The sequence below is a fragment of the Rhinichthys klamathensis genome, unplaced genomic scaffold (genome assembly GCF_029890125.1).
Source record: "Rhinichthys klamathensis goyatoka isolate OS25496 unplaced genomic scaffold, OSU_Roscu_1.1 h1tg000065l_1, whole genome shotgun sequence".
NCBI classification, from domain to species: domain Eukaryota; kingdom Metazoa; phylum Chordata; class Actinopteri; order Cypriniformes; family Leuciscidae; genus Rhinichthys; species Rhinichthys klamathensis.
Genome location: NW_026606608.1, coordinates 2,016,654 through 2,038,430, shown reverse-complemented (window position 1 = coordinate 2,038,430; position 21,777 = coordinate 2,016,654). Strand labels below are relative to the sequence as shown.

At 37.3% G+C, this 21,777-nt stretch overlaps 1 long non-coding RNA gene across 1 annotated transcript in view; it reads left to right on the top strand.

Moving 5' to 3' along the window:
* Positions 1-8,963, top strand: part of LOC130084510 (uncharacterized) — a 44,242-nt gene extending 35,279 nt beyond the window's left edge. The window contains exon 2 of the long non-coding RNA XR_008806945.1: positions 8,816-8,963. This is a non-coding gene — a long non-coding RNA (uncharacterized LOC130084510). The remainder of the gene's footprint in view (positions 1-8,815) is intronic.
* Positions 8,964-21,777: the final 12,814 nt, after the last annotated feature.

Sequence of the window (21,777 nt, the reverse complement as noted above, 5' to 3'; positions counted from 1 at the left end):
CTACTACCCTCTGCTGGACATTATACTTATTAATAGTCTTTTCACATGTGCTTTTGCATTCATATATTCAGACACTAAAAATAACCTTATGTGACAATTACTATAATAACACAATCATATTTTGTCTTTCAATTCACTTTACTGTTCTGAAACTTCACATAATTGCTAACAACGCGGTAAATCATAGTAAATCATGCTACAATCCTGCTGAATCATTCTAGAATGTGGTATATCATGATAAATTATTGTGTAACATTCGGTCACAACAAGGTAACATCAAGGTAAACTAAGACAAACCATGGTAAACTGACTATTGTAGTGCATTGTGCATTGAGAAATATGAATCCTGAAGGACAATTGCAGTAAACATTTCTTTTTTCCATCACATAGTTCAAATATCTGTATCTACAACAGAATGTGTGTGTGTAGTCCTAGGTTTCTGAATAAATGCTGAATAATCTGATTAATAGCTTGCAAAGACATTAAATGCTTATAGACCATTAAAATATATTTATATAATGACTTTGTGTGTGTGTGTGTGTGTGTGTGTGTGTGTGTGTGTGTGTGTGTGTGTGTGTGTGTGTGTGTGTGATCAAATGTCTACATATGAGTGCAAAAGCACCTGTGAAAACACTTTATTAATAAGTAGAATGGCCAGCAGAGGGCAGTAGAAGACCACTTATTGGCTCACTCTCATTTTGACACACTTGATTTTCAACAGTAAATCAAAGCACTAAAGCAAACCAGTTTTTCAATGTTAACTATTATAACACAATCATTTTTTGTCAGAGTTTATCACTTCATTTTTATTGGCCCTTCACATCAATGCAGCAATGTGGTAAATCATGGTAAATCACGATAGAAACATGGTAAATCATAGTAAAAACTACTATTACATGGTGGATCATGGCAAATCATGCTAGCAATGTGATGAATCATGGTAAATCATGCTACAATCCTGGTAAATCATTCTAGAATGTGGTATATCATGGTAAATCATCCTATAACATGGGAAATCATGGTAAACTGTGGTAAATCATGCTAGATTCATGGTAAATCATACTGGAACATTGTAGATCATGAAAAATCACACTAAATTTGGTATATCATGGTAAATCATGCTAAAACATGGTCTATTCCATCTATGATGTCAATGTTTAAATGCTTGCTACATAAAACTTAATGTCTTTTGATGTTTTTGTGCTTAACGGCCTTAAAGGCCTTAACTGCTTGAACACCGCTAAATGCTGCTAGCAGCTTTAATTATTATTATTATTATTATTATTCTTCTGCCGTAAAACGCATCGTGCAGAACAAACCGTAAGTGCTGGAGCTCTGAAACTTTGTCAGATGGTAGTACAAAAATCGAGGAGAGCCTCAGAAAGTATGACCCCGATTGGCCTATAGGTGGCGCTACAGCAATCAATTGCGCGAAACTGCTCATAACTCCTAAACCGTATGTCGTAGACTCAAGTGTCTTATATCATTGGAAAGCTGGAGGCCTGAAGAACAAAACGTATATCTCCGATTTCATTTCCGGTATGCACATTTTTCCGCCATTTTGAATTTTGTCAAAAACCTACTTTTGCGAACTAGTCCCTGGTTTTTCGCCCGATCAAAACCAGACAAATGCATACATGTTCTCTGGAGTCTGAATATCAATAATCATTGAAAAAAAGTTGAATTTTCGATTCACGGTCGCTAGGGGGAGTAAAATGATCGTTGTGGGAGGAGCCTATTTTACTAATATGGCTATAACTCGAGAAGTAAATGAGATATCTTCACCAATCTTGGAACACATGTGTATGAGTTCAATCTGAGGTCACAGTAAAAAAATCGCGTCGACCTAACACTAGGTGGCGCTATAACACACAAAAAACCTAAATCGGGCTATGACCACCTGACCGTTAGTCCGATTGACTTAAAAATTGGTATGCAGTGTCTTGGTCCAAGGTGCCATGTATGTGTATGAGGAAATTGGCGTAACTCAAAAAACATGGCCGCCATCGGCCAATGAATTTGAGCACCTATTACACAAGGTTAACGGAGGCCAATCGGAACGAAACTCGACGGACATGTTTGACTCATGGCCCAAGAGGTCTGTAAGAGTTTTGAAAGAAATTGGCCACTAGTTGGCGCTAACGAGTTTTACGGCTCTGTAATCACGTGGTGTTGCACACATCCCGAAAATATGCATATCATTTGATAGATCTCCTCAGGATGAACAACTTTCCCTCTAGAACCATTGCTGTCAATCAAATCGTTCATTAAATATTCACGAATATGTTAAAAACCTACTTTTGCGAACTAGTCCCTGGATTTTTGCCCGATTGGAACCAGACCAGTCTAGGACAATTCTCTGGACTCTCTAGATCAATAATCATTGAAAAAAAGTTGAACTTTTGCATTTTTCGTATGGCTATAACAGGGTCATTTAGAAAAGGGGCGTGTCAAAATACACACAAAAGCCTATAAATCATAAATAAAAACTCAGAACTAAACAAAAATTGGTGAGCATATGTGTCATAACATGGTGAAGAAGCATGCAAAGTTTCATGGAGATCGGACCATAGTTGGCGCTATAACTGTCAAAAAGCTTTAAAACCATACATTTCCTATGGCAAATTGCCTGTATTGGCTGTAAATGCTGATCTCTTAAATGAATGCTCAGATCTTCTTTAAAAAAGGTCAAGAACATGTGTAATATCACTCTGTACGGCATTGAAAAATTTCAGACAAATCAGACAAAATTTGCCTCTATAATTAATTGTCACAGGAAGCCTCAAAACGAAAGTAAAACATTGGGCCACGCCCCCCCAAGCACGAATTCACTCATAACTCGAAAACGGAAAGTCTCTGCCCGCTCAAATTTTGATGGTAAGGTCCTCTCGGGGATCTTGATCCAAATCTTTCGTCGCGGGGCTCGGGAGCGCCCCCCCCGCGGATCGCTAATCTGTGAGAACCCCAACTTGAAACGGCTGTAACTCTTGATCCACACCATCTAGATCCTTGTGGAAGAGCTTGTTGGAAAGGGCTCGTCCTCATCTAGCTTCGATTTGAGTTTGGTGTGATTTGGCCTGGGCATTCCCGAGATATAAGCCCACAAAGATATGCATTTAAACGGACATTACTCCCGACAGCAATCACTCAGCAACACGGGGATGGTCTTGTTCAAGAGGGCTCCTCTAACCCTATCTAAGTTCTGAGTTTCAGATTTTTTCACTTTCTCGTTCCCGAGATATAAGTAAAAAAAAAAACGAATTTCCTGTAATTCATTTCAACCGTTTATGTAGGCTGTAAAACCGCTGTTGTCCACTAGAGGGAGCAACAGCATTAGATATTTTTAATCTTTTTTAACCAGTTTTCAGCAATGGCTAACAAACAAATGCTTATAATATAATATTAAATAATGATTTATTAGAAAGTTTAATATTTTGACATCACAAATAAATATCTGAAATGCTTAAGGACCACAAAAAGAGATTTTCACAATATCATAACCCACAATTGTGTGTGTGTGTGTGTTTGTGTGTGTGTGTAAGCATGCATAATGGTATTCACATTGAAAGACTGGTTTGCTTTAGTGCACAATACTCAGGGTTTCTGCAGGGTTTAGTCAGTCAAATTTAAGACCTTTTAAGACCTTTTTATGACCAATATTATTTAAATTTATGACCTACTCGAATTACGAAAAATAACTTCCTTTCAAAAGTCTTTTTTTATTGACTTTCATTAAAAGTAATAAGTTTAATTATTTAAAGGTTCCATTTTCTTAAGAGTAACAAACTGAAGGCTCCCTTTTCCCTTATCAATAACACAGGAACAACACAACACTTATCACGATAATATCAGTCAATATCGATAATTATGACGATAAATGTTAATTCTTTATTTCTTTGAACTTTGAAGGCAGATTTTTGTTCCTAACTGAAAGTTGTAGAAACCAGAGCGTTAATTGTGGTTTTAAACTACTCTTTATTGTCAAAACATATCATGACAAACACTTGCCAAACAGGTGAACATTTCACAAATCTGAGGTAGAACATTCAAACATTTGTATTTTTTCCTTAACAAAAATAATATCCTTATTTCAAAATTAATTTCTTAGTTTCTGCATGTGCTAATGGGGGATATTGTTTCAAGTCTTGAAACAGGTTTGTGTTGCCTGACTTTGATGGCACGTATCTTTATGAAATGTATGAAAAACAGTAGGCTATAGCCTAAATACATAAATACTGTAATTATATTCCATTAGTCCTTTAATACATTGTCTACATTAATAATATAATACAATTCAATATGTATCCCACATTTCATGGTGCAGTTAATATTACTAGGCTAACGTTACAGTAAAACCATGGTAAAGGATGTAAATGTGTAGATGGAAAAGCTTTCTGACTGTATAGTTGCGCACAGTGTTTCTCCTGTTCGTCAGCGCTGTTTCATCTGCCTTTAAACTGGTTTAAATCACTGAGACATTTGTGTTCTTCGCTGAATTCAAGTGCTTCTCACTGGATCTCGTGATCGAGACTGATCAAAGTTAACCATAGACAGTAAAAGAACGCGTCTGCTCTAGTGAGCTTGATCGCGCTACGCTGCCGTTTGGACTTTGAGCCGAGCGGATAAACGCTCCGTGAGGCGCGCGCGGTTCAAATGAGTTTCGTTCCGCTTTTGGCGCATAAACATGATCTAACATTTATCGAACTCTTGATATCGTTTTATAGAGAAAACATTATATCGCGATAATGAATGAATGAGCATATCAATTTAAGACGTGGCTAAATGTAATTTATGACCTTGTATGGAAAAACCGGACGTTTTTATGGCCTAAAATTCTTATTATTAAATTTAAGACGTTTTATGACTTTTTATGACCCCGCGGAAACCCTGATACTGATTAAACCAAGTAGTTCAAAATAAAAGTGGTACTATAGCAATAAGTGGTCTTCTACTACCCTCTGCTGGACATTATACTTATTAATAGTCTTTTCACATGTGCTTTTGCATTCATATATTCAGACACTAAAAAATAACCTTATGTGACAATTACTATAATAACACAATCATACTTTACTGTTCTGAAACTTCACATAATTGCTAACAACGTGGTAAATCATAGTAAATCATGCTACAATCCTGCTGAATCATTCTAGAATGTGGTATATCATGATAAATTATTGTGTAACATTCGGTCACAACAAGGTAACATCAAGGTAAACTAAGACAAACCATGGTAAACTGAATATTGTAGTGCATTGAGAAATATGAATCCTGAAGGACAATTGCAGTAAACATTTCTTTTTTCCATCACATAGTTCAAATATCTGTATCTACAACAGAATGTGTGTGTGTAGTCCTAGGTTTCTGAATAAATGCTGAATAATCTGATTAATAGCTTGCAAAGACATTAAATGCTTATAGACCATTAAAATATATTTATATAATGACTTTGTGTGTGTGTGTGTGTGTGTGTGTGTGTGTGTGTGTGATCAAATGTCTACATATGAGTGCAAAAGCACCTGTGAAAACACTTTATTAATAAGTAGAATGGCCAGCAGAGGGCAGTAGAAGACCACTTATTGGCTCACTCTCATTTTGACACACTTGATTTTCAACAGTAAATCAAAGCACTAAAGCAAACCAGTTTTTCCATGTTAACTATTATAACACAATCATTTTTTGTCAGAGTGTATCACTTCATTTTTATTGGCCCTTCACATCAATGCAGCAATGTGGTAAATCATGGTAAATCACGATAGAAACATGGTAAATCATAGTAAAAACTACTATTACATGGTGGATCATGGCAAATCATGCTAGCAATGTGATGAATCATGGTAAATCATGCTACAATCCTGGTAAATCATTCTAGAATGTGGTATATCATGGTAAATCATCCTATAACATGGTAAATCATGGTAAACTGTGGTAAATCATGCTAGATTCATGGTAAATCATACTGGAACATTGTAGATCATGAAAAATCACACTAAATTTGGTATATCATGGTAAATCATGCTAAAACATGGTCTATTCCATCTATGATGTCAATGTTTAAATGCTTGCTACATAAAACTTAATGTCTTTTGATGTTTTTGTGCTTAACGGCCTTAAAGGCCTTAACTGCTTGAACACCGCTAAATGCTGCTAGCAGCTTTAATTATTATTATTTTTCTTCTCCGCTAAAACGCATCGTGCAGCCCAAACCGTAAGTGCTAGAGACTTGAAACTTGGCCAGTAGGTAGTACAAAAATCGAGGAGAGGTTATCAAAGTATGAGCCAAATTGGCCCATAGGTGGCGCTATAGCGCAAAAAACTAAAAAAATTCACTATTTTGCTTAAATCTCAGTAACCCTTTGTCCCAGACTCAAGTGTCTTATATTTTTGGAATCCTTGGCTCAAGCCAAACAAAAAATGCCCCAAGTATTTTTTTGTAGGTATGCAAATTTGTCCGTCATTTCCGGTTTTGTCCAAAACCTACTTTTGCGAACTAGTCCCTGGTTTTTTGCCAGATCGGAACCAAACCAGTGCAGAAATGTTCTCTGGAGTCTGAATATCAATAATTATCGAAAAAAAGTTGAAATTTCGATTCACGGTCGCTAGGGGGTGCAAAATAAACGTTGTGGGAGGAGCCTATTTTACTAAAATGGCTATAACTCGTGAACAAAATGAGATATTTTTACCAAACTCACTACACATATGTATGAGCTCAATCCGAGGTCATAGTAAAAAAATCGCGTCGATTGAGCTCTAGGTGGCGCTATAACATGAAAAAAACCTATGGCCACCTAGTGGTTAGTCCGATTGACTTGAAAATTGGTATGCAGTGTCTTGGTCCAAGGCCCCATGTATGTGTATGAGGACATTGGCGTATCTCAAAAAACATGGCCGCCATTGACCAATGAATTTGAGACGAGGTTAACGGAGGCCAATCGGAACGAAACTCGATGGGCATGTTCGACTCATGGCCTAAGAGGTCTGTAAGAGTTTTGAAAGAAATCGGCCACTAGTTGGCGCTAACGAGTTTTACGGCTCTGTAATCACGTGGTGTTGCACACATCCCCCCAAAATGCATATCATTTGATAGATCTCCTCATGGTGAACAACTTTGCCTCTAGAACCATTGCTGTCAATCAAATCGTTCATTAAATATTCACGAATATGTTAAAAACCTACTTTTGCGAACTAGTCCCTGGTTTTTCGCCCGATCAAAACCAAACCAGTCTAGGACAATTCTCTGGACTCTCTAGATCAATAATTATCAAAAAAAAGTTGAACTTTGCCCTTTGGTTTACTGTAACAGGGTCATTTAGAAAATGGGCGTGGCAAAATACATTCAAAAGCCTATAAATCCTACAAGAAAACTCAGAACTTCACAAAAATTGATGAGCTTATGTGACATAACATCAATAACAAGCATGCAAAGTTTTATGGAGATCGGACCATAGGTGGCGCTATAACTGTTAAAAACCTTAAAACCATATATTTCCTATGGTAAATTGCCTATATTGGCTGTAAATGGTCTTTTCCATCTATTATGTCAGTGTTTAAATGTATGCTAAATAAAACTTAATGTCTTTTGATGCTTTTGTGCTTAACGGCCTTAAAGGCCTTAACTGCTTGAACACCGCTAAATGCTGCTTGCAGCTTTAATTTTTTTTATATTTGTTTTAGATCACATACATGCTCCCTCTTTTCTGTTTATTCTAACTACAGGAAAGTGTGTAGTTTTATGTTTTATTTTAATATTTGTTTAAATAAAAATACAACTTAAAGTTTAGAACCAAACTGCCTTATGTTGTGTTTGCAATTGTGCACTGAAAATTACCAAATAGCACCACCTATTAACCCAGAGTCCCACCAGCACCAATACCAGTTTATTATTATTTTTGATCATGGGCGATTAAATTGTCTCCACAATCTGCTTTTGAATAAATATCGTAGTATCATGCAACTATAAGTACATTCTATCAGTTGCAGTTCTGGCGCCTCTGTCCCAACATTCTGTACAACATGACGTACATTCACATCACATGTTAATGCAGAGGTAGTGTAACACTCACGGGACACTGCAGTTCACAAAGGTTCATTATTTGCATGTGCTTTAAAGACTTACCGGTTAAACATTTAATTTGCGTACTGATGCTCTGTTCTAACATTTTCTGAGTGCGTACACCCGGAGCTCAAAGGCTTTAAAAACCTGACAAACAGCACCTGGATACTGGACTACGTTATCTTTCGAGTCTTATTGCGCTAATACTGTCAAATACACTCAAGGTTTACATAAACACAGTTGGTTATGTCTAAAATGAATGCAAAGATTCGCAAAGAGTCCTTCAAGGAATAGGTAACCAAAAATGCGAATTCTTTCATTATTTACTCACCCTAAAGTTGTTTCAAACCTTTATTTTTATTTATTTTTGTGCTGAACAGAAAGGAAGATATTTTGAAGAATGTGGCTAACTAAACAGTTGCTGGTCCCCATTGACTTCTAGAGTAGGAAAAACTATACAATGGAAGTCACTGGGGACCAGCAACAGTTTCGTTAGTCATATTCTTCAAAATAACTTTTATTTTCAACAGAAGAAAGACAATTATACAGGTTTAAAACAACTTGAGAGAATAAATGATAACAATTTTCATTTTGGGAGAAATATCCTTCAATGTTAATACAACAAACAAAAAAACCACACAAGGCGAAAATCACTCACTCCTATTGACTGAGAACTTTAATAGTAGCTTTAAAGGGATAGTTCACTTTGAAATTAAGTTTTGATATGTTTTAGCTTACCTCATAATTACCTCCAAGATATAGGTGTCTTTGTTTCCACAGTATTTTCAATTTTGACATTTTTGGGTCAAACCGTTGTTGTCTGTCAGTCATATAATGCAGGTCTATGGTCACCACCTCAAAGAGCATGCACAGAGAAGTCCAAATTAAACATGATTTAATGACTCGTAAATGTAAGTACACATTGATGGCCTAAGACTGATCTGAATCAGATGTCTAACTGAACCGAACTGAACCATGTCCAACGTTCCGCCGGAAGTGATCGCTTACGCGTGTACGTCACTCGTTGTTTACACAGAGATTTCAGAAGTTTTACATATGTTTAGATCTTCACAGTGAAAGGTAACACTTCTGAAATCTCTGTGTAAACAACGAGTGACGTACACGCGTAAGCGATCACTTCCGGCGGAACGTTGGACATGGTTCAGTTCGGTTCAGTTGGACATCTGATTCAGATCAGTTGGACATGGCTTTTAACAAGAGGTAAAAACGATATAAATACTGTTCGTTTTCTCACACAAACCGCTCGTTTCGTGTCTTAGGCCATCAATGTGTACTTGAATTCACGAGTCATTAAATCATGTTTAATTTGGACTTCTCTGTGCATGCTCTTTGAGGTGGACCCCCATACCTGCATTATATGACTGACAGACAAGAACGGTTTGACCCAAAAATGTCAAAATTGAAAATACTGTGGAAACAAAGACACCTACATCTTGGAAGTCCTTGAGGTAAGCTAAAACATATCAAAAATTAATTTCAGAGTGAACTATCCCTTTAACAAGAATCAGTGTATAATTTATAAAGTAAAGTCTATGTAGTGTTTTAATTTTATATTTGTTCATTTAATATCTTTTTTGAATGTCATCTTCACCACTTTGGGCTAAATGTCTGCCATTATTTTTGTTACCTTGTAGGGCTTTGTTTTTAAAATAGGGAAATTAGTTTGGCTGCAATGATATGATTTTTTGCCATATCGCCTACCCCTAGATAGCATACCGGTATGAAAATTATGACATCATGGCAAGACTAATATCTAGTCTAGTAGATACTGAACTTTCTATGATAAGAAATAATTCATTGGAGAACTTACTATATATTCCTTCATGAGCTTCTCGTTGTCTTCATTGAGATACACAGAAAGTGCTTTGAGAACGCAAGCTCTCCGAGTTGAGGCAGTATCATCCTGTAGAAGATTTTGAAGAGAGAGAAAATTTTACTTAGTTAAATTGTGCTGATAATTTACTCGCCCTCAAGCCATCCAAGATGTATCTGAGTTTCTTTCATCTTCAAAACAGAATTATTTTTTTATTTTTTTATTTCAATCCAGGAATCAAGTTGATGGTTTTGATGTTTTGATGGTTTAGAATGCACACTTAGCGGGGGATCCAAAATATCCACACATCCAGTCAACAAAAAGTTAATCTGAACCAAAATTGATTATTTTCAGAAACAAAGCAATACATTTATAGTGTATTAGAATATATTTTTTATAAAGCTGCTAGTTCTGGTCCTTGATTCTGATCAGTTAAGCTGCGTTTGAAGCTGTTGTAAATTACTTTACAACCATTCACCATTGATCTGATTACTTACTGCACCATTGCTTCTGTGAGTTGCTGCATCCTTGGCTCTGGCATCACACAATTAAAATGCATGTGTACAGCGTTAAAAACCGCTCATCCAGCAAAGAGTGCTTACTTATTTGAACATACTTCAACATTTGCACAATTAAAGCTGATATCCAGAAAAATGGTAATAATCACCTCAATCTTCATGCATGCTTTGCACTGCACTACATTATTTGCGGGAAAGAATAAATATGTCAATATCAATATCATTACATTTTTGTTGGTGTTTATATTCTATGAATAAAATGAATTATTGGCTAACCGTTTTTTAAAAGCAATAAGTCATGTGAAGCCGTTGATTACAGTGAATTTAGAACAGCCAAGGATGTTTAAATTCATTGTAACCCACAGCTTCTTAGACGTATTGCTTTGTTAACAGCAAAAACTTTGTCAACTGGATTCATGCAAATTATTTTGATGAATTTTGGACCATCAAAAAACTGGAGGAAATGCATGTGTATTGTTTAAGCTGGAGGCCTGAAATGAAATACTAAAAAAATTGTAAATTCTGTTCAGATGACGAAATAAACTCAGATACATCTTGGATGACCTGAGGGTATGTAAATTATTAGCAAATTTGCAATTATGGATGAAATATTTATTTAACATAAATCATTTATGGAAATAATTCACAATCAATGCATCCCAAACCTCGTCAATCACAGACATCAATTCATTGATCTTGCGCCCTGCAGCTCCTCCTTTTTTCCTGAAGACTCTGGCCAGTTTGTTAGCATAGCCATCCAGTTTTGACATGAATGTTTGAATCAGTGGAAGAGTGGTGATTCGTGTGAACTCAATAGCCATCTAGAGATTTAAGAGAGATAACAATAAGACATAAGGTTAATATACATTTTAAGAATGGCACTGTTCATTATTCTACAGAAAACCACATTTAGCCTAAATAGACAAGATACAAAAAAAAGCATGATGTGACATCAGAGAGGCTAGTTACTATTGACAGCAAACCCAGCAATTCTATCAAACTTGCCTGATCTTCACAAAATAGAGCTGGCCATCTGCTCTTGAATTCGGCAATGAAGGGCATGTCTTGGACGACTTCATGTCGTCTGTAAGCAAACGTTTTGTCCATTTTCTCTTTAATTGTTTGATGGTTGTCCTTTTTCTGGATTTCAGACAGCAGAGCCAATCTCTCTTTTCTACACTTTCTTTGTCTTCTCCAGCCGGATAGTCAGGATAGAAATTGACTTCTGCTTTCTTAGGCTTCTTGAACTGGATTGAATGCGTGCATGCACCATCTGGTCTTCGTTTTAAAGAATTTATCTTGATTTCTGGACATCCAGCAGCTCTAAGGGTACGACGGTAGTTCCCCATCTTCCATTGTAAACTGACTTTCCAACCGAAAAATCCACCAGAAGATCCCTTTTCTTTTAGGCATGGATACTTTGCAATCAGTGCTTTCGCAACATCTTCAAACTCGTCACTCCTTGGGTAAACTTTGTACTTCAGTATTTCTGCAGCCAAGGATTTCAGAATTTCTGTCTTCAGTTTAGGCTTGGATTCTATTTTTAGTGAAGTGCCATTTTGCAAGAACTCCTCATGGGCTCTCTGCAGTTCCAGTTGTACCTCGTAGGGAAACTGAGGGATTGGAAAATTTGTTGGCCAGGTTTCACTCCTCAGCATTGTTGAAGACGACATTGACTCAGATGCTGAGCCAGACGAATCTGACTGTGATGCTGTAACTGAAGAGCAAGGTGTTGGCGATGAAGATGATGATGAGCGTATATCAGTGTCAGCAGAGGAGGGAGAGCAGACATCAAATGATCTTTGTGTGAGTACTTTGATTGTTGCCTTGTCTTGGAGGTCCACAGTAGAGGTAAGATTTACATAATCTTCAAAGTCAGTGTCTAGATACTGCAGCCTGATATCCCCTGTAACTCCACATTGTTTCTTAACCCTTTAGGCGCCAGAGGTTTTTTCCTAAAACGTTTGATTTTGACATCATAATTTCTAAAGGCTATATCTTAAAAGTGATAAAAGATAGAGACTTTCTGTAAATTAGAGAAATATTAAGGAAGACCCAAAGTTTATGTAGGGATTAAATTTTCCCATCGAATTTGCATATTATGACGTCATATGGTGGTCATATCTTGTATTATAGAATTTTCATGAAAAGTCACATGTTTAAATGATAAAATGCAGCACTTCTTTTCCCCCAAAATGTCCATCACCTTCTGTATGCTATATTGCACAATACTGAATGCTCAGGTATATAGTAAGTAGTAAACAAACTGTGTAAATCATTACTAATAAATGGTAGAAACAAACCGAATGCATGTAGTGATTGGCCTTTTGCTGTAGAGATTTTCCATTTACTAAATACAGTAGGCACTCTGATTCCATGTATGGGGCAAATATATTTTATTCATATGACATACAAACACAAGTAGACACGACCTGTTTAGTTCAAACGCTCACTCGCCACGGCAAGGCACAGATCATGAGTGAGATGATACGAGCAGCGCGCCCAGATCTGCCTCGCGCGAGCGCGCCGAGTGTGCACAGCTCGGACTGCTGTCATTGTCATTGCGACTCCTGACCCTGCCTCCACGTTGTCTCCTAACTCTCCTATGAATACTTCGACCTCGTCTAACATACCCAGTGGCATTAGACAAAGTCTCCACCACAATACTGTCGCCGCGATTGCGGAGAGGATCTGATAACATGCCTCACTCGCACACTAGCTCCGCTTTTGATCGCACTGATTCAATGCGCTCTAATTCGAACATTTTGTATAGAAACATGACGTTTTTTTGATTTGGGGATGAAGTATGACATGTCTGCCATCCAGTGGAAGGGAGGACGAACTAAATTTGACACCCAATTTGACAAAATTGGCCGTTTTATTCAGAGCCGCATCTCGTCGAGTAAACTCGACCGTGGCGCCTAGAGGGTTAATCTCCATTTTTAACTCCTCAATGGTCTTAGGAATTCCAGAGGGCAGTGTCAATTTCACAGAGTCATTGTCTCCTAGTAGAATCCGAAACTTTGCTGAAGCACTCATTGTTTTTGTTATATCCAAAACTCTGAAGGTAGAAAGATGAGTTAAGTAGCATGTATGTACCTTTTCAATGTAACCATATGAACAGATCCAACAGTGTAATCAGAGAGAGGATAGCGATCTGCTAATTGACCTAGCTCTATAAATAAAACATCCCTAGGAGTTGGTTCAAGTTCAAATGAGCGATAGTGTTGATTGTACCAGGAATCTAACTTTCTTGCTATAAAAGCAATGCCATCATCCAGAACACATATCTGCATAATTTGAGCAAATTCTGGAAGTCCACTGACTGTTCCATGCACAATGATCATGCCCTTTGTGTACTTTATGCCATCAGAAAATACTGTCTGAGCTAAATTAATAGCAGCAGCATTTGGGTATTTCTGATTAAAGGTATGAGCAACATCCTCATTAAGAACATCAACAGGGACCGTTGAAATACGAGTAACCTCTACAGAGGATATGTCACAGCTAGGTGACTGCATAAATTGACCAACCATGAGCTGATGTTTCCTGGCCAAAGTCTTTGTGATATTTTTGAAGCAGTTTGTATGCCTAGCCACCTGTTTAAAAAAACTGTGCTTGGCTTCAAATCTCATTGTCCACACCAAGACAAGTGGACCATACAGACGAATCATTTCTGGATAATGTTCCAGAAAGTGATGCTTTGGCAATAGCCTTTTTTCTGGAAAGAGTACTTGGTATCGATTTCGGTGTTCAGATATTTTACTCTCAAAGTATGCAACAGACTCGTTAGTATGCACAGGACATACAGCAAGTTCAACGATGTCTTTCAAGAGTAGAATTACTTCCCAGGCAGGTTCATCTTCAGGTACAAGTTTTCCAACAATTAAAGGTAATAGCCGTAGCAAACACCAATTCTCGTGTGCATTTCCACCAATTGTTTTTTTCCGGACAAATGTCTGTGGAAGCACATGAGGACGGTTTGTCTTATCTCCCCACTTGAATGGAAATTCTTTAATCAGTTTGTTAAGAGAATCAAATGTGAAATATTTCTTCTTTAGAAGTATTTCAAAGCACCCTGCCAATTCAACAGGTACAATACCCTCCAGGAGATCATGGGCAACATCTGGGGGAAAGCCTGAAGTGACTTTAAAGTAAGACAGATTCTCAGCTAATGGGCACACATTCTTCACACCACAACAATGTTCTCCTTTTGCACGTGCACCTGATAAATGTACACCATGCTGCTCTTCGGATCTGAGAGGAAAAACACCATCTTTGACCTCTTTTGCCTGAATTTCAGTGCGTGTAGCAGTGCAAAACCTACAAAAGTACTCCCCCGAAAAACTCTCAACAAAACCAGCCAAAGAATGTGCTCCGAGGCTGTCTGCAGCAACATATTGCACTGTACCTTTAAGGAAAGCTCCCAGGTGACTGACAAACACCCCTTGATGCTCTAAAGTGATGAGATCAGTCACAAGAGGTTCCAAAAGTTTTTGATAGCCAAAGGTCTTCACGTCATCACTCTTGCATAACAGTGCTAGATAAATTGAGGACAATGAAGAATTACAACCTGGTGGCAAGTTTCCTAAAGTCCAATAAACTGCACAAATTTTGTGCTTTTTGCGAGAGGTACCTAATGGGTTGCACAGTTCAAAGTCATCAATGTACAGACACACAGATAGTCTAAGCTCATTGTCTGAGAAAAACTCATTATGTTGAAAGTGCTGACCATCTTTGAAAGATCTGTAAAATTCCCCATTTATGTTGTGTTGCTCGTTATGACCATCAACGACTTTACTAATTATGTCTTTCCGATTGAGTAGTTGTTGTATCGATTTTAAGATTGGCACATAGTGAAAAGAACGGTTTGTTTCTGACTGAAGAATGTATTCCACTGGATCAATGACATCAAAATTTTCCCTGTAATATTTCATGCGCTTGAAAGCAGTGGCTAAAGGGCCATCCTGTGATGTCAATTTCAACAGAGGGTTCTGCAATGATAATGAACTGAAAAGCTCTTGAACAACCTGCTGATCTACATGGAGATCATGTTTTTGAAAGGTCTCAAGAAAAACTTGAGTTGATATGGGCAATGATGCAGAATGCAAGTACTGTAAATCTGTCAGAAGTTCATCAATTGCATTGCTGGGAACATGAAAATCATTTTCCAGTTTTAGAAGAATACATGCAAATTTTCGCTCGATTATCTTAGACAAATCTTGTCCTTGTGTGCCAATTTCAACATTACTTGAAACATCTACATCAGGGGTCTCCAACCTTTTTTCATTTGAGAGCTACTTTTTAAAAATGAAAGTGGCCGAGAGCTACTCATGTAATACAATACTTAAATCTCTGAAATAATGTCTCATAACTTGCATATTAACAACTATCTAAACTATTTTATACCTAAAAGGGTTTTTGTATGCCTATGTCACCCTTAAATGTCAGAGAAAAGAACAGAATCAGAGATTATTTTTTTTATAGAAAATTGTACTTTGCATATTATATTGTAAAAACACATAATTATAGTTGATTTTATAGTTCATCATGACTAGATATGAAATGGCATGATAATTTAATTTCATTAGTGACCAAAATGATCACGGTAATCACAGAATCCTGTTCAAAAAGTACTAATACTACACAATGAAATCAATTCACTAAGTTGTATGTCGAAAACCAGCAAATAACAAATAAATCCGCATCAATATGCACTTTTTGTTTACATAAACATTAAAATAATAACATTAAAAATTATGGCTAGATTTTAAAGGAGTGTCTTGCAACATGTTATCTAGCCTACTGTACAAGTATGTACAAGTTCAAATAAAGTTTTGACAAAAAATGTTTTATAAAAATATAAACCTCACATATTTCAGCCTTTAAATCATTTTTATAAAAAGAATGAGCCAAAAAAGATAAATTACTGACTTTTACAATGCACATTAGCTTATCTTTTATTATTAAGAGTAAAATTCGATCTGATTTTCCCGTGGCGTCTGTCGTTGCTATGCAACCATGCACTGCGCTCTCCACAATGACAAAGAAGTTTTAGTAGCTAATAGATTTCCACCACCGAAAAACACTTGCTGTAGCTCTGCTACAAGATTTATTTACGGAGAAGAGAAAAACACCCGTAGTGTTTGGGTGCACCCCCATCCTTCATGTTGACTGAGCTTTCAATGTTGTTATGGAAAGGGTGAAGCTGATTGGTTGACCTGCGGTACGTTTGCGGCATACTGAATAGTTGCATTTTTTTCATCTCGCTGCACCTGGAAAAAAATAGCGCGTCGCTTTAATTATGAGCGCGCTTGCCTCGCACCTACATTTGAAATAACGAACTTGAGGACGCAAAAGACTCGATATGTGAACGGCTCCTTGACGAGCAACCTCCAATCAGGCCACGAGCTAACGTTACTGGTAGCTCGCGAGCGACGTTTGGACCCCTGAACTAGAGTAAGTCAGAGTTCACCTAAACTTATCTAAACTCATGTATAATGAACAGAAGATATTGTCATTTTTAAATATAAATATATAAATATATGCTATATAAATGCAACAGGTGTGATTGAAAAAGAATATCAACAGAATACAATTACATTTCAGACGCAGCTCACTACTGAGTTGTGCTATTTTTAGACCAGGCCTGCGGGCGACTCATGTGGTCCCTGGGGGCGACCTGGTGCCCGCGGGCACCGTGTTGGTGACCCCTGATCTACATTCTCCTCAACTGGTAATTCATTCTCATTGAATTCATCAGTGGAAATTTCAGCCCCACTTTCTATGATGACCCCTTGTTTGAAATCTTGAAGAGAATAGGGATTGTGCTTTCTATTTTTATGGGACTTGAATGTACCATACACATTTGTATGGAAAGAGCAATTCTCAAACATGCAACGCACTGTTTCATGATTTTTAAGGTGTTTGTAGATATGACAAAAGTATTCCTGTTCTGACACTATATCACAGCGAGAACACAAATGACAGTTAAATGTGGCTACACATGCAGTCTTATTAGTATGTGATCGACTTAAATGACTGTGTAGTGCATTCCAGGTTTTAAAACGGCAAGGGCAATTGGAATAAGTACATGGGAAATTATTGCTTCGACCAAAATGGCCATGCAGTAATCTGTAATGCTTCAACAATTGAGATCGTGTTTGCACTGTTATCTTACAGTCCTTACACTGCCACATGGTCTTGAAAATGTCACATAACTGATTCCAATTGAAAAAAGACTACATAGAAAAAAAAAGAAAGAAAAACAAAACTCAAAATGCATGACCAGACTCCAACAAGGATGTCATAAGGATGTCAAAAATGTGAAAAATAGTTATACATCACCTTAATTCGCAAAAGTGATTATTTAACTGGGTGTGTTTGCCTTTCACAGATCAGCAACAGCTCTACAATAAAATAAAATAAACATATATTAATAGAAAAGCAGAAAGAGTCATTAGTTGCGTTTACATGGGTAACATTACTTATTATCTGTAAGTAACCACATTTTGAGAGCTCAATCGGATAAACCTTCATGTAAACACGTACCTCTATGAATCTGATTGAGCTCAATCCGAGTGAAATTACATTCGGATTGTAAGTGGTAGTAGTGTAAACTAGGGCTGTCAACTTAAGTCGTTTAGTCGACTAATCGGTCGATGCCGTCTTGGTCGACTGACATTCTTATTGGTCGACCAGTTGCATTTTTTTTTTTTTTTTTTACCAATATAAAGAAATTTTCAATGATTTACTCCTTGATATTTATTCCTTTATAAGCAGTTATATATTACTGTATTCTAAATATAATTAGCCTATGTTTTATCCCCAACTTTAAATGCTTTAATTTACGTTATTTTGTAACAGCGCCACAGTTTAACGCACACACATAGAACACTCGGTTCGCACCACAGTCTATGGTTCGCACCTGTGGCTGGCTGCGCTGCTGCTTTGCGCTCAGTAAGATATAGGTAGCTGTATTCATTCAGTTAGAACGCTACTAGTTTTGGGTTTTATGTTTTTATCTCGATGCGGCGTGGACGCACTTGAAAAAAAAAGAGCGTGTCGCACCGCGTTGCTTCCATTATGAGCGCGCACGCCGCGCGCCTACATTTGAAATCGAACTTGAGCGCGCAAAAGACGTAAGCAGTATCTTTAACGGCTTAATCATGCTGACTCAATAGATTGTGTTTTCTTGATAGGTTTTTGTTTTTATTTGTACACTTACTCATTTGAAAATAGCCTAAATAATGTAACAAAACGAAATTAAACCTATGCGGTCCTACAATACAGCCTATGATATTATAAGGATTGGTTTTAGGCTATTTGGGTTTTTTTGTGTGTTTGTTTTAAAACGCCTGCTAGATCGGCTGGGAAAAGTTAACCATATAGCTTTGAAAGTAAAGAAGAATATACAGCTTGTATAAACGAGAGCTTTTGTTAGGATTTTTCATTATGTGGCAGATAGTTATGTTCTGCACGTTGCTTGCTTCTGACTGAGTAACTTAACTGTTTGTGCGGCCTTTACGCACGTGAAAAGATAAATTTCAATGTGATACATGCAACATAAACGCGCACATCAATCAGATTAACTTAACGTTGCTACTTTATTTTGCGTTCATGCAAACATGGAACGATTGATCGGAATGAATTAATTTCGTGTAACCGCAGCTTATGACATAAACTGACATTTTAAAGTAATAAATTTATATAGTGTACTACATATTACTTTTATTTGGGCATTATTTTTCAGGATGGCAAATGATTTAAACAAAATATTCATAACTCACAAGTCGCCAATGTCATCGTCTCCTCAACGTCCGTCTGTCTGGCTTTGGCGCTGCTGCATTTGCATACGGCGTGTGCAAAGGGACAACCTGTTTTGTTTTGTTTTTCGTGCTTGTGCGTTTCACTGAATTATGATTTGTTGACTGAACAAAAACACCTAAAGTTAAAATGACAAGACACGGCCAATTATTTAAAAATATATAAATAACTAAGTTAAACATATTTTATCCACTGAAAGAAATGACAAGACAGTAAAATAATAATAATAATAATAATAATTTTATGCACTGAAAGAAAAATGAAAACTCAACCTGCATTCCCAGACTTCTACAAAAACCCATAACGTAAAGTGCAAATACTATTTGCTACATCAGTTTATTATTTTTTGACAGCATTTATCGAGATGTCAAATTATTTCAAAATATTAATACATTACCTTACAAAGTTGCCAAAACATTCGATCTGGTTCGTCTGCCTTTCACAGCTCATCTCATCTCATCTCATCTACAATGAAAAACAGGTATATTATCTGACACAAACTGACATCTCGAAGTAATACAACTTTTATTGGCAGTATTTTTCAGGATGGAACATGATTTAAGCAAAATATTCATACCTCACAAATTAAGTCGCCAATGTCTTCATCTCCTCTCACAACAACGTTTGTCTGTCTTTGGCGTTGCTGCATTTGCATACGGTGTGTGCAAAGGGACATACTGTTTTGGTTTTCTTGTATTTGTGCGTTTCACTGAACAATGATTTGTTGACTGAACAAAAAATTCTAAAGTAAAGATGACAATACGCGGTCTTTTGTTGAAATTACTAAGTTAAATTAATTCTATGCAGTTACTTGTGTTTGTTAAGTAAAGTGAACAATAAATTATTTAGTAAAATTGACACCAACCAAGTTCATTTTTTTGAGTGTAGTCATAACCCGAGACGTTTTTCAAAGTGTTTCTAAGCTATGTATATAAATGTGTTTTTATTATTATTTGTTGTAGCTCTAGACACAGTCTAGACACAGTTGGAAGATGGACCCGTGGACATGACTGTTACAGAAGATGATGGGGAGTCAGACTTAGCAGAACTATCAAGGACAAGTTATCCAGTGCCACCTCAACAGAGATCTGCTAGCCCAACACTCTCTACAATTTCAAGATCTGACACCTCCACACCACTACAGGCCAGTCACAGGTCAAACACCCCCACACCCCATCCCAGAGTGCAAGCTCTAAAAACTGAGAATCAGCCAACAAAATAGAAGAGGAGGAGGTCAAATGATCCAACTGCAACAGAGCAACTGCTTTTGGACATTTTAACACAACCAACCATAACAACGTCACCATATATTCCCAAACCAGGAGACGAAATGTGCTACTTCGCCCTTAGTTTAGTACCTAAACTTGCAAGACTACTTCCCAGGAACCAGACAAGGGCTCAGGATTACATACTGACTTACCTGTCAGAACTAGAAGCAGAAGAATGCAACAAAGCCACACTACAACCCAAACATTCACAAGCAGTCAGCAGCCACACAGTTCAGGATTTCATAAATACCACCCAACCCCCACTAACCATTAAAGGGTTAGTTCACCCCAAAATGAAAATTCTGTCAGTAATTACTCACCCTCATGTTGTTCCAACCCCGTAAGACTTTCATTCATCTTCGGAACACAAATTAAGATATTTAGATATTGAGATATTGATTAAATCTGAGAGCTGGATCCCTCCTCCATAGGCTTCTTAAGAGATCGAAACTAGCGGGCCCAAAAGTTATGAAAGACATAGTTAAAATAGTCCGAGTGACTACAGTGGCTCAATCTTAAGTTTATCAAGCAACGAGAATACTTTTTGTGCGCAAAAAACAAACAAGAATAACGACTTTATTCAACTATTCATTTCCTTCTCTGTTGGTCTCGAGATTTCACGTAGTGATATTGTGCAAAGCTTCTAGGTTGTACGTTCTAGTGAATGTAAACTCAGCTGTCATAACAAGCAGCAGGAGAGCACCTTGTTAACCTCGTGGTATACTGCATGCTCAAAACATCAGCTCATAGCATTGTTTATTTACTCACATGGCACTTATCTTTTTATTAACAGGCCAAAGAAAAGGACTCACTGTGGATGAAGACTTTTTCTGTAGGACTAGGGCTGGGCGATATGGCCAAAAAATCATATCTCGGTATTTTTTGGTGAAATGGCGATATATGATATACACTCACCGGCCACTTTATTAGGTACACCTGTCCAACTGCTCGTTAACACTTAATTTCTAAGCAGCCAATCACATGGCGGCAACTCAGTGCATTTAGGCATGTAGACATGGTCAAGACAATCTCCTGCAGTTCAAACCGAGCATCAGTATGGGGAAGAAAGTTGATTTGAGTGACTTTGAACGTGGCATGGTTGTTGGTGCCAGAAGGGCTGGTCTGAGTATTTCAGAAACTGCTAATCTACTGGGATTTTCACGCACAACCATCTCTAGGGTTTACAGAGAATGGTCCGAAAAAGAAAAAACATCCAGTGAGCGGCAGTTCTGTGGGCGGAAATGCCTTGTTGATGCCAGAGGTCAGAGGAGAATGGCC